The 14,225-nt window shown below is 34.7% G+C and overlaps 1 protein-coding gene across 12 annotated transcripts in view; it reads right to left on the bottom strand.

The window, feature by feature from the left end:
• Positions 1–14,225, bottom strand: part of TRIP12 (thyroid hormone receptor interactor 12) — a 155,366-nt gene that overhangs the window by 109,325 nt on the left and 31,816 nt on the right. For 5 of the 12 annotated variants that reach the window (XM_074191199.1, XM_074191201.1, XM_074191203.1 and 2 more), the window contains exon 1: positions 4,930–7,946. The exons of 1 other annotated variant lie outside the window; for it this stretch is intronic. The gene's annotated coding sequence lies outside the window, so the exon portion shown is untranslated. Of the gene's footprint in view, positions 1–4,929; positions 7,948–10,550; positions 14,196–14,225 lie in introns of those variants that run through there. 6 more of the 12 variants (XM_074191197.1, XM_074191196.1, XM_074191194.1 and 3 more) reach the window with 3 other exon arrangements.

The following is a 14,225-nucleotide window of genomic DNA, read 5'->3' as shown; positions in this document are numbered from 1 at the left end:
CTTTATGGCTGTTGTTCTTGTAGTGGCAAAGAACTGGAAATTAAGGAGATGCCCATCAATGGAAAAATGGCTGAATAAGTTGTGGTATCAAAATTGTTCTGTAAGGTCTTTGTAAGGGATATCTAGTGAAGTCCTCTCAGGATTAACAAATATTTATGTTAAGAAAACCATGCCTTTCAAAAGAGGTCCAGGGTTTCTTGTTTTGTAAAGACTGTTTTTGCTGATTGGAAAGACTTTCGGACCATAGACATTACTTCATTTAAATTAAGGTGGTTATGAAGGTCACTAGGACTTTTAAGTTACTTTATCTTCTAGTAGGAAAAATACTATAAAATATTTCATTCTTTGTGTGTTTGTTGCTTGGATAGATTTCCACGAAAAGATTATAACTCTGAAGACACATCCTATAGGTTGAAGGAGGGGGGAGTTAGGGTGGGGCCAATTACAACTAGGGTCTATAAAAACCTACTTGCTGTGCTTCAGGGCTGCTCTCTGAGACACTACCTTGGTGTGTCTCTGGGAATCTGACCTTTTCTCCTGAAAAGTAAATAAAAACTTTCCTTTGGTCAGATATCTCACACAGTATTGTGAATGGACAAACTTAAGAAAAGCCTAGAAAGACTTGCATGAACTGAACTGATACCGAGTAAAGTGAGCAGAACATTGTACATTCACACAACTTCTCTCAACAGTTCAGTGACCAATCCTGAGAAACATGGAATAGAAAATGCTATCCAAATCCAGAGAACTGTGGAGTCCTGAATACAGAGCAAAGCGTATGTTCACTTTTTAAAATTTATTTCATGGTTTTTTTTGTCTCACACTTTTTTCACCTTTAATTCTGATTACTTTTTTTAGGGTTTTTTTTTTTTTGCAAGGCAAATGGGGTTAAGTGGCTTGCCCAAGGCCACACAGTTAAGTAATTATTAAGTGCCTGAGACCACATTTGAACCCAGGTACTCTTGACTCCAGGGCCGGTGCTTTATCCACTGCGCCACCTAGCCGCCCCTCTGATTACTTTTTTTTTTTGCAAGGCAATGGGTTTTAAGTGACTTGCCCAAGGTCACACAGCTAGATAATTATGAAGTGTCTGGGGCCACATTTGAACTCAGGTCCTCCTAAATCCAGGGCTGGTGCTCTATCCACTGTGCCACCTAACTGCCCCCCCATCTAGATGCCCCCTGATTCTTCTTTCATGACTAATATGTATCTTCTTTCACGACTAATATGTTAAACATGACTTTACATGTACAAACTATCAAATTATTTGCTTTGGAGGGGGTAAGGAAGAAAGGGTGTCGAAGTCAAAAGCTGAAAACTATGTTCGTTATTCAAAGAGACTAAACTGAAGGTTGCACTTTACATCTCTTTAAGTTATAAATACATAAGCCTATGATTCAAGATTCAAAATATTACAACCGAGTCATTTCAAAACTATTCCATAATTTTGTTAAGGAGGAATATAAAAATTATCAGTAATACAATATGTTATGGTTAACTAAGAAAATGGTCCTAATTTACTATTTTTCTTTCAAATCTCTAAGTAAATATCAAAATTAGTTATTTTCTAAATATATAATTGCTAACAAAAACAGACAACCTAGGAATATACTAAATTACATAGATAATGCTGACCTGGAATTAAGCTTCTCTTTATTTAATTCAAAGATAATTGGGTCTTGATTGTGGAATCAGCAAAATACAACAAAATCTGCATGAGTTATTCTTTTATCTACGAATCTCAATGGGAAAATAAAATCTATACTATAAAAATGAACAAATATATTTTAGCAGTTAAATTAAAAACTAAGTAAGTTTACATTCACATACAGATCCTTCTATGTCTTTACAATAAGAAGAAAAGAGTTGCAGAAACATGTACTTTATTGATAGGTAAGCCTTTAAGGCCTTCAATAACAATTTTAATTAATGGCTTAAGCATATTAAAAGTAAACCTGAAATCAGGAAACTTAACAGCAGAGTTACTTAAATTAACAATTCAAAGTTAATCAAAAACTTAGTAATATTTTTAGTATTGCCAAGGCAAAAACTTCAAAACAAAGCTATTAAAATACTACAGTATTAAACAGCAAATGCCAAATAATATCAAGTCAAAAAGGAAGGAAATAGTCAGTTATGCTTTGTATATACTTTTAATTGAAAAAATATATAATGAATTCTGAAGGCGAAGAGAACTTTCTCAGAAGCAGTGTAAAAGCTAATCAGAGACTTACAGGATTAAGTTCATTAAAGTTCCAGCAAAAATGGCAAAATACAATAAGTCTGGAACTTAGTAAAGTTTCTTATTTTTGCAACTCAAATTCATATTATTTTGATAATTTATATTTACAAATTTCCTATTTTTTGAAAATTCAACTTATGTAAAATCTCATCAATAAGATAGATGTTACTATACTTTAAGGACTCTTCTTATATTTATCTCTGAAGTGAAGTGCACCCTAGGGTCTATCCTAAGAGCTCTTCTCTATAAAAATCTTCATCAACTACCATGGGGTATATATTCAATCTTATCAATTAACTGTCATTGTATATTTCTTATTAAGATGTCCCCTAATTTCCTCTCATTGTAGAGGATACCACCATTCTTCCCATAACCTCTGCATAAGCTAAAAAGCAGTCTTTATTTCCTTTGTTTGGAAAGGATGTCACAATTCAAGCTAAAAGTAGTCTTCAATTCTACATGTTCCTTCACCTACCATATCCAATTAGCTACTAAATCATGAGAGGAAAAAAACCAACAATCATCTCTAGACCTTTATCCCCTTTTTTGATTCAGAGCTACCATCCAGAGTTCAGATCAACTCCTCTCAATTACATCATTATAACAGCATCTTAGTTAGTCTCTCTCCTGTTTCTAACTATGCCCCCACATAGCTGTCAAACTAATATTTTTCAAATGGTGCTCTCTGACCACGTCATTCCCTAGTTCCTCTGGGATCTCAGACAAACTACTATAACTGATGTGTAAAGCCCTTTAGCCATCTGGTTTTGTGGTCTAGGGAAAGTCTTTTATGCTTCCTAGGTTTTAGCATTTCCTCTTCCATAAAATGAGGATGTTAAATTAGTTGGACTCTAAGGTCCCTGCTAGTTCTAAATCTATGCACCTATATCTCATTTTTGTCATTTCTATTTTTATATAGTAAGTTCTCACAAGCTCTACAATCCAGCCAAATTGGCTATTTCATATCTAGTCTTCATTCCATGACTGGCCATGCCTGGAAAGCACTGTCTCCTCAACTCTAGTATAAATATGCACACAAACATGTATGACCAAAAGTCATTCCTCAAAAGGTAAGTTAAGTCAGAGGACATGAACAAGCAATTCTCAAAAAAATTGTGAACTATTAACAATCACATGAAAGAACTCTCACAAGTTCATGAATATGAAAATACAATAAAAAAAAAAACCCTGAGACTTCATTTCACACACTGGAAATTAGTCCATGTTGGAGTGTCTATGGGAAGATAGAGACATTGATACACAGGTGCTATAGTTTGAATCCAAACAGTCACTTTGGAAATCATTATGGAATTTTTATAAAGTAATTAAAAAATCACTGATAAACACTATGTCCAATATACACCAAAACACTGACAGCAAAGAACTGGCTGATAGAAATGCCTGTCAAACTTGGGAATGGGGAATGGTTAAACAATCTTTGGTAGATAAATATAATGGATTACTCTATTATAAAGAAATTGATGAATACAAAAACATGGAAAGATCTTCATAAACTAATGTGGAGTGGAATAAGTTTATAATAAGTAAAGCTTGTTCAGTTGGTTTTCAGGTATGTGAGCCTACTGGACTTTTCCCGGAAAAGATACTAGAATGGTTTTCCCATTTCCTTCTCCAAAACTGAGGTAAGTAGAGTTAAATGATTTGTTCAGATTCATAGTTTAATAAATGGTTGAGGCTAGATTTAAACTCCTTAACTTCCGGTCTAGCACTCCATCTACTTTACCACTTAGCTGCCCCACACAGTAACAACAATGTAAATGGGCAGAAGTACTCCCTTCCCAGAAAAAAAAAGTCAAAAGTGTGAGCTGCATATTTATAATGGCTCAAAAGATATTTGAGAAGACACTCCCAATTTCAACCTTTGCAGGCAATGGGAAATCTACAAGTGAGGTATATATTGCACAAATTTTCGGTTTTACATTGTATTCCATTATGATTATTTCCCTATTTTTTCTTTTTCATCTTGGAAAAATACTATATATCATGCAAGGACTGCTCTCTGGGATGAGGAGAAATGTTAGTGAATTAAACAGAAGAAATTAAAGAATGTTAGTGAAGCTTATTATTAAATAGAAGAAATTAATTAAATAAAGAAATTAATAAAAACAATATCTCCACAGATAAATTATAAATTCCTAGGTGTCAGGCATCTTTTGGTCACTCCTACTCTATATTAAATAACTGAGGTAACATCTCCTATATTCCTCACAGCTACCCTAATTCTCTCTCTGGCATTCAGTTAATAAGAACTCATGAAAAGTTAATGAGAGCAACTTGCGCTTACAAAAATCATTTGTTGTTTCTAAGTCAAACAAAAAAATATAAGTCCCCCCCCAAAATATACAATGGCTTTCTCTTCTGAAGATCTATCCTTTCAACCAAATATTTTAAGTTTTTAAAATTCCTTTTATATTTTTAATGTGAGCATCAAAAACAATCAAAAAAATCTATTTAAAACACTTTAAAAATTGAAAATTTCATTAGCTTAGTATTGTTCAAAATAAAGTTATTAATGTATTTTGCACATGGAATCCATTAGAAATGCATCTAATATTTTACTAAAATTCTGAAATCGGTCCAACAAAACTACTATCAGTATATAAAATTGAAAATTAGAAACTAATCTGTATTTTAAGCACTTAAGGACAAATTACATTAATTTTTACCTGTTAGTTGGACTTCTGCAACCTTGGTCTATCAAAACAATTGTAAGTTGCTCCCTGACAGGTAGGAGTAGCCACCCCTGAGAGTCTGGCACCTTCCGGGACTGCTTTCTGTCCAGCCTTCCTCAGTTGACACTGCCATAGCCAACAAATAAGCAGATTTTCTAGTTAACAATATGTTTAAATCTAAATACTGCCCCCCCAAAAAACAACTCATGTAGAAAAAAATCATCCTTAAGCAGGACAGGAGAGATAAAGTCTGCTACTTTAGAAGGAATAGGCATCAAATTATTAAGTGATCTCTCTTTATAATCTCCTATCACTTTAGAGTAGATTAGATTTCAACTGCTTAATAGCAGAGTGAAAACCAGTACTGAATTAACAAGAACAAAAACTTGTTAATCAAAAATATAGATAAGAAAAACAGTTCATTAAAACACCAGAAACTAACTTGGAAAACTATGAAGGTCAACTAAAAAAGGAGAATCTAGTGCTTTGGAAAAACTCTACATTCACAAAAATGCATCTAACACTAAAATTTCTTCAAGTCATCTTTCAACACACTATTGTTTTTATAAAGAAGTTATAAAGTTCAAGTTTATTTAGCAATATTTACTGAGCACTTATCAAGTACCTACCATACCAAGCAAGAAATGGTTCTACTACCTCTCCCCTATTATTCATGATATTTTTCCTATGAACCAATCTCCGAGGTCCCCCTTCTGCAGCTCTTAGTCCTATGTTCAAGAATAAAACTTGTAATAGTACTCTAGTAATTTTTCCTCTTCATGCCACAGAATTAAAGTTCACAAATAAACTATTCCAATAAGCAATTTATACAGACTAGGTCTGAAAGGCCACAGTTGGTGAAGATCACATAAAGTTATCTAAGAAGTCTGACACAAAGAACTGAAATAAAGATCAAATCAATGTTCTTATTCTTTAGAAAAAGGAAGACAACTGCCTGTTCTGAGAAAGTCTTCCAGATATGGTCTCTGGAATGATCTGTGTTGCTTCAGAAAGTAAATACTGAGGAAAGGTAAGAAGTGCCAATAAGAAATAAGAAAGATGGGTCATACTAATAAAGGTGCACTCTTTTCTTTGCCAACTTCATGTCCCAAAGTCTACACACACACACAGTCTCAACTAGAAACAGTTATCAATCAACTAAAGCCTTCAATTAGCTATGGAGGGCACTTGATCCACCAAAAAAAGGAAAAAAGTCCACAGTCTAGAACAAAAGGCAGAAAACAATTATAATTAGAAGTTTTGAGTTTTATTACTTTGATACTGTAATTTTTCATAAGCTTGCTACTACACCTGAAAAGTATTACTGTGCTCAATTCAAAGTGCCACATTTTAAGAGGAACACAATGCAAGTTTAAGGTGCTAAAAAAATCAAGATCATAAAAACAGCTTGAAAGGATTTGCAGAAAAACCTTTAAAAATTACATGATGGCTGTCTTCAAATACTTGAAGGAATGTCATGTGAAGGAGGGATTATATTAGTCATTCAGATTTAAGGAAGGCAACTAGGACTAAGAGGCAGAAATTACAAAGCCTCAGATTTCAACTCAGTGTAAAAAACTTCTCAACAATTAAAACTGTATGAAAATAGAGGGTAATGTAATTTTGCCGTTAACAGGATCCCTAACTGAAAGTATAGGATCACACAACTACAGCAGAGGCAAAACAACTGTAAATGCCACCAACTTTAATCTTTGCTATTTTTAAGTTTTAATTGAAATTTTAAGACCACCTGACAAATCAAGTCATTCATTATTTGGAACCAAGAATTATCAGAATCAACCAAAAGATGGCTATAATGACTTCCCCTTCTCTTAACTTTTTCTTTTTTTTAATTGTACAAACTTTTTTTTTTAGGTTTTTGTAAGGCAAATGGGGTTAAAGTGGCTTGCCCAAGGCCACACAGCTAGGTAATTAATGAGTGTCTGAGACTGCATTTGAACCCAGGTACTCCTGACTCCAGGGACAGTACTTTATCCACTACACCACCTAGCTGCCCCCAAACATTTTATTTGTTTTCCAATTATATTCAAAAGTAGTTTTTTGGGTAAGGTTTTGAATTTTACACATTTTACCCCCACCTCCCCTTCCCTCTTCACATTGTTTCCATGCTCTACATTGATCAAAATTGAATGTGTTGAGAGAAAAATTATATCCTTGAGGAAAAAATAAAATATTAGAGATAGCAAAATTATGTAGTACATAACATAACTTTTAAAAAAATGAAGGTAATAGTCTTTGGTCTCTGTTTAAACTCCACAGTTCTTTCTCTGGATACAGATATATCAAAATTGTCCTTGATTATTATATTGATGGAATAAGCAAATTCATTAAGGTTGATCATCACCCCCATGTTGCTGTTAGGATGTATATTGTTCTTCTGGCTCTGCTCCTCTCACTCAGCATCAGTTCATGCAAGTCTTTCCAGGCTTCTCTAAAATTCCATCCCTCCTGGTTTCTAATAGAACAATAGTGTTCCACAACATACTATGCCACAATTTGTTCAGCCATTCCCAAATTGATGGACATCCCCTTAATTTCCAATTCTTTGCTACCACAGAGCTGCTGTGAATATTTTTGTACAAGTGATGTTTTTACCCTTTTTCATGATCTCTTCAGGGTATAGACCCAGTAGTGGTATTGCTGGATCAAAGAATATGCACATTTTTATTGGCCTTTGGGTAAAATTCCAAATTACTCTCCAGAAAGGTTGGATGAGTTCACAGTTCTACCAACAAAGTATTAGTGTCCCAGATTTCCTACATCCCTCCCAACATTGATTATTGTCCTTTCTGGTCATATTGGCCAATCTGAGAGAGCTGTGAGGTGGTACCTCAGAGATGTTTTAAATTTGCATTTCTCTCATCAGTAATTAGATTTAGAGCAATTTTTCATGACTAAGGATAGTTTTGATTTCCTCATCTGTAAACTGCTTTTGCATATGCTTTGACTATTTGTCAATTGGGGAATGGCTTGTCAATTCTCTCTCTCTCTCTCTCTCTCTCTCTCTCTCTCTCTATATATATATATATATATATATATATATATATAATTTTAGAAATTTAGTCCTTTGTCAGAAATACTAGTTGTAAAAATTGTTTCCCTATTTATTACCTTTCTGTTGACCTTGGTTACAGGGGGTTTTGTTTATACAAAAGTTCTTTTTTTTTATTTATTTAATGTAATCAAAATTATCCAGTTTATTTTTAATGATGTTCTCTATCTCTTCTTCCTTGGTCATAAACTGCTCCCCTTTCCATAGATCCAACAGGTAAACTATTCCTTGATCTCCTAGTTTGCTTATAATATTGTCTTTTATGTCTAAATCCCACACCCATTTTGATCTTATCTTGGTATAGGGTGTGAGATGTTGGTCTAATCCAAGTTTCTGCCCTGCTAACTTTCAATTTATCCAATAGCTTTTATCAAAGAGAGAGTTCTTATCCCAGAAGCTAGACTCTCTGGGTTTATCAAACAGCAGGTTACTATAATCTTTTCCTGCTGTCTCTTTTGCACCTAAGTCTACTTCATTGATCCACCATTCTATTCTCTTAACTTTAAACTTGTCTTCAAAAATTTATGGCTTAAAGCCAGTAGGATCACCAATTTAGAAATAGAAGGAACCTTAGGGGTCATTTAGTCTTAAGTCCTTCACCACATAAATTAAACTTGAAGGTCCAGAAAATACTGAGTATTTGTCATCATATAAGTGACAGGACTGGAATTCAAATCTAGATTATGGAATTTAACTCTAGCACTGCCTTAATGCTTACCAATATACATTTAAGTTAAAGTTTGATAAACTCATAAAAATGATAGAAAATGGTGACATTCAACTAAAAGTAATAAATTGCCATATATAATTATAAGGACAGAATTACTCAGGTTCAGTATCCTCTCACTCCACTACCCTACATAAACTTTCCCCAAAATATGTAGACTATACTCACGGAGCTGGGTGCATATAGAGATATAACTCAACAGAGGCATAGAAAGGATAAGATAAAGGGGTCCTAAGCAAAATACACTTCAAGAAAAGGAACAGAGAAAGAGAAGCAAGATTTTATCGAACCTAGGGCACTGACATTCACTCATTACCCCCTTCTCAAAACAAGGGCAGAGAAAAACAAAAAGAAGGAAAACTATAAAGAAATAGGATGAAAAGAAATGAATGATAAGGACTATAACTTGGGAATGTAAATGGGATGACTCTTTTATATAATGGAAGAATACCCAAATAGATTAGAAAACAGAGTCTAACAAAGTTGTTTACAAGAAACATACTTAAAATATAAGAGTAAAATGGAGTGAAAACAGGGAACTAGAACAAAACTGATTAAGTTTCAGTCCAAGTCAAAAAAAAGGCAAGGGTAAAAATGATCTCGGGTAAGTAACAACAAAAAGAATCATAAAGTAAATAAAAAAAGAAGCTACATTATATTGAAAAATAACAGAAATTGAATTAATATCAATTCAAAATATATGAGCCAAATAGTATACCATCTATATGCTGAAAAGAAAATTTTTAATTTAGAGGTAGAGTGTTTCAAGTTATAGAATTAGGTTTCAAGTCCTATGAATAGATAGTAAAAGTAAAAAAGACTTTAGTGTACTTGCACATAAGACATAGATGCACACATAAAGTTAAGGATTTGAATAGATATGTCAGCTTCACAACCATTACAACTGACCATGAATTAGGACACTACAAATGAATACAGAAAAATAAATATATTAAACATTTAAACATACCACAATGCAAATATGTGTTTATTTATGTGTATTTGGATACATATGAGTGTGGAAGTAAATGGGTCAGATCACTGACCTCCCCCCCAAAAAAATCATACACCCCCAGAAATCAAAATAACAAATTTCATTTAAAAAGGTAATAATAAAAACAATATCTTTTCCATTATTTTTCTCCAATTAAAGACAAATTTTAACATTCATTCTCTGAAAATTCCAATTTTCTCTCTTCCTCAACTCCCTCCCCAGGGCAAGTAAGCTATTTGTTATGGTGTACATGTTCAATCATGCAAAAAATCATCTTAAAAGTCCCATCTTAAAAGAAAGTCTTTAAAATAATTTATGTCTCCAGCAAAGCTATAAAATGAACAAGCAACTAAAAGAAAACTAGAAAAACATTTTTAAAAATCAATTACCTCTTCCAAAGAGATACAACACAAGCAGCAATGTCTATACATAGTATTTTGTGGAGATTTCTGATCAATAAGCTCATCATAACAGTAAACAGACTATCTAGCTTGCAGGTGCCTACTCTAACAAAACCCTAAAATTCGGTGCAGATTAGTCAAAAAATAATGAGAAACTACAACATGTGATTTCTTCCACCAGAAACCAACATGCAGGAAGTCAACTAGGTATCATAGTGTGGCTCAGAGATGAACCAGGGATACCCATAGCTTAGGTTCTGAACTCTAAAAGTAGTGAGAGGGTCTCCCAAGAAAGGAGGCAGGGGGAAGGGATTCAAAAGTGAGATGGAAGGAAAAGGAAAAGGTAGAAAAGTTATCAGAAAGCCCCAGGAAAAGACAAAAGTCATTAAATAGTGACAGGCACAACACGACAGCACTCACTTGTAAGGCTGAACTTCAGAGGTTCCTAATACTCCATATATCCTGAGATGTCGAGAGAGAAGAAGATTAGATTCAGGGAAGTTTAACCCCAACAAGTGATCCAGGAAGAAGGACAATCACTCAAGAATTGAATAATTCAAAGCTTATCAGATTGTCCTGGCACAAAGTCTCAATATTCAGGAACTAAAGCAGAAAATAGGAATAAAATAAATGTCAATAAATATTGAATATCTAGAAAAGCTCAAAAAAGGAGACAGTAACTCCATAACAACTCTAAGCAAAGATCATGGGAAAATTAGATTTTCAAGAAAGTAGCTTAGACGAAAGAATAAATCTTACCAAATAGATACCATGAAAACCAGAAAAAAAACAAATATAAATCAAAAACTATGACACAAAAATTTTAAAACAATACCAGAAGATTGAAAATACTTTCCTTCAATTTAAGTTATCAAAAACTGATAGGAAAAAATGTCACTGACTCCAATGATTATGTTTTGAACAGCATATAAGGGTATTCCAAGTGCTTTACAATTATTTTTTCATTTGATTCCCTCAATAACCATGGGAATAGATGGTTTCTATTATCATACCCATCTTACAGATAAGGAAACTGAGGCAGACAGTAATAACTAAGGCAGTTATTAAGTACCCATGGTAAAGTCTGAAACTGAGGTCCTTCCTGAAAAGTCAACTGTTGATTCTATTGTGCTACCATCTGACCCAAGATGATTTAATGAAAACCACTGTGTGTGATAAATACACTAAAAAAAATTTTCAGATTGTTTTTCTTACTACTTCTTAATCGCGAGAGGATTTCACTAAAAATATTAAACCTGAAAAGGTTTTATTGGGAATATTCCACTCTCCATGTACTCCTCTATGCCCCACCCCCAAAACAAACCAGGACGACTATAAACTTCTCTATGTTTGAGGAAATTCTAAGTGAAAATTGCCCTTGTCTGTTGGAAGCAGTTGGATGGCAAACATTTATTAGGCCCCTCCGATATTTCAAGCAGTATGCTATAAATCCCTGGTAACACAAACCATGGCCCAAGACAGAAGGCCCTTCCAGGAGCTCCCAAGCACTTGAGATCAACAGAGGAAAGGCATTCAATCCCATTGTTGGAAGGGTTGTGAGAAATCTGGGACACTGATGCATTGTTGGTGGAGCTGTGAACTCATCCAACCTTTCTGGAGAGAAATTTGGAACTATGCCCAAAGGACAACAAAAATATATATACTCTGGTCACAGTATAAGGGGCCAGTTGGTGGAACCTATAAGACATCCACGCACTGCCAAGGTGGTGGCAGGAGCCAGAGTCACCAGGAGATGAGGAAGTGCTACAGTGAGCCCTGTGCTTCCTCAAGAACTAACTGCTGAGAAGAGTTGACAGGAACAGAGAAACACACACTGGCCAGGCTAAGGCAACAGTCCAGGCCTGAGACAGTGGGGGCCTCCTGTGGTGTCTAGGAGGAGGCAGGTAGGGGGCAGAGAAGATATTTTATTTATTTAAAATCAACCAGCCTCAGCAGACTGGACAGGATGGGGAGAATGAAAAAAGTAAGAAAAGGAGAGAACTTGGGGTAAAAAAACAGCATGTATTCAGATTTGGATGTGTTTCAGATGTCTGTGTGACACCCAGTTTAAGGTGTCCAATAAACAGCTGGAGATTCGAAACAGTCAGCAGAGAAGTTAGGACTAAGTAAGATCTTCAAATCATCAGCATAAAGATGATAACTGAAAAATTAGATTGCCCAGTACAGAAGAAGAGAAGGTCCAGGACAGAGCCCTGAGTAATATCCAATTAACAGGAGTAGCCTGGATTAAAAAAGGAGAGAGACTCAGACTGGTCAATATGACCAGAAAGGATAATGAACATTGTTGGAAGGGTTATGGGAAATCTGGGACATTAATACATTGTTGGTGGAGCTTTGAACTCATCCAACCTTTCTGGAGAGCAATTTGGAACTATGCCCAAAGGACAACAAAAATGTGCATACCCTTCAATCCAAGCAATACCACTACTGGGTATATACCCTGAAAAGATCATGAAAAAGGGTAAAAACATCACTTGTACAAAAATATTCATAGCAGAACTGTTTGTGGTGGCAAAGAATTGGAAATCAAGTAAATGTCCTTCAAGTGGGGAATGGCTTAGCAAACTGTGTATGTCATGAAACACTATTGTTCTATTAGAAACCAGGAGAGATGGGAATTCAGGGAAGCCCGGAGGGATTTGCATGAACTGATGCTGAGTGAGATGAGCAGAACCAGAAAACCACTGTACACCCTAACAGCAACGTGGGGACAATGATCATGCTTAATGGACTTGCTGACTGCATCAGTGCAACAATCAGGGACAATTTGGGGCTGTCTACAATGGAGAATACCATGTGTATCCAGATAAAGAACCTTGGAGTTTGAACAATATTCAAGAACTATTACCTTTAATTTAGGAAAAAAAAAACTGGTATCTTATTGTCTGATCTTGCTATCTCTTATTGTCTGATCTTGCTATCTCTTATTGTCTGATCTTGCTATCTCTTTTACTTTATGTTTCTTCCTTAAGGATATGATTTCTCTCTCATCACATTCAATTTGGATCAATGTATACCATGGAAACAATGTGGAGACTGGCAAATTGCCTTGGGGGGGAGGTAAGATTAGGGGGGAAATTGTAAAATTCAAAATAAACAAAAACTTTAAAAAGAGAGAGAGACTGAAAAAGCACTATTCAAATAAAGATGAACCAGAAGAAAAAGTGGAATCATGAAAACCAAGGAAAAAAGGGTGATTTGACAGTACAAAGAGGTTGTAGAAAGGTCAAGAAGGCTGAAAATGGAAAAAGGCCATTTGATTGTGGTGAGTGTAGCTTCCATTTAGTTTGGGAGCAGGACTGTAATTCAAAAGAATACAGAAGGTGAAGACATCTACTATAGGCAGCTATCCTTAAAAGTTTTACCATAAAAGGAAAAAGAAATACCAGGCAATAGGGAGATAAGGTTTTTAGAGGATAGGAGAAGAAGAGGACATAGTTGTAAATAGTAGGGAAGCAGTCTGCATAAAATAGGGGTGACGGTAATAAGCATTAACAGAGGAAGTTTCCTCATAAAGTAAAACCACAAGTCTAGTCCCCTTATTGTGTCAACTTGTATATGTACATGTTTTCCTTAATGGAATATATAAACATGCATGCATTATGTGTGTGCATGTAACATATACATACACACATGTATTTCAAATTACATGTAAAGGGTTTTCAATGCTGATTTTTTGGTCATGTCAGCAAATAATCTAATATTGGTTATATGCACAATCATGTTTAACATAATTCCAAGTGAAATGTAAACTTCCTGACTTGTTTAATTCTTTGAACTGGTATCTATGCTGTATTGATATCTATGCCACAGAACAAATGAATTGCACACTACACCTAATAGGAATTTGAGGAGGAGAAAAATTCTCCAACAAATGGAGATGTGTCCACAAAACTGAAAATTCAAATGAAATGATGACAATATACAAAAACAGCAACTACTATAAATGTTCCCATTCTGCCCCCACTCCCATTAGTCTCCTCTTCACCAGTCAACCAAAGGACTTAGTCCAAAGTTCTAGCCTAGTAAAAACTTTTTGAAAGGTAACAGTCATCCATTGTAGAATACGGGGGG

This window comes from Macrotis lagotis, chromosome 6 (genome assembly GCF_037893015.1).
Source record: "Macrotis lagotis isolate mMagLag1 chromosome 6, bilby.v1.9.chrom.fasta, whole genome shotgun sequence".
NCBI lineage: Eukaryota > Metazoa > Chordata > Mammalia > Peramelemorphia > Peramelidae > Macrotis > Macrotis lagotis.
Note: the sequence above shows the minus strand (reverse complement) of the source record. Positions and strands in the feature narration are given on the sequence as shown.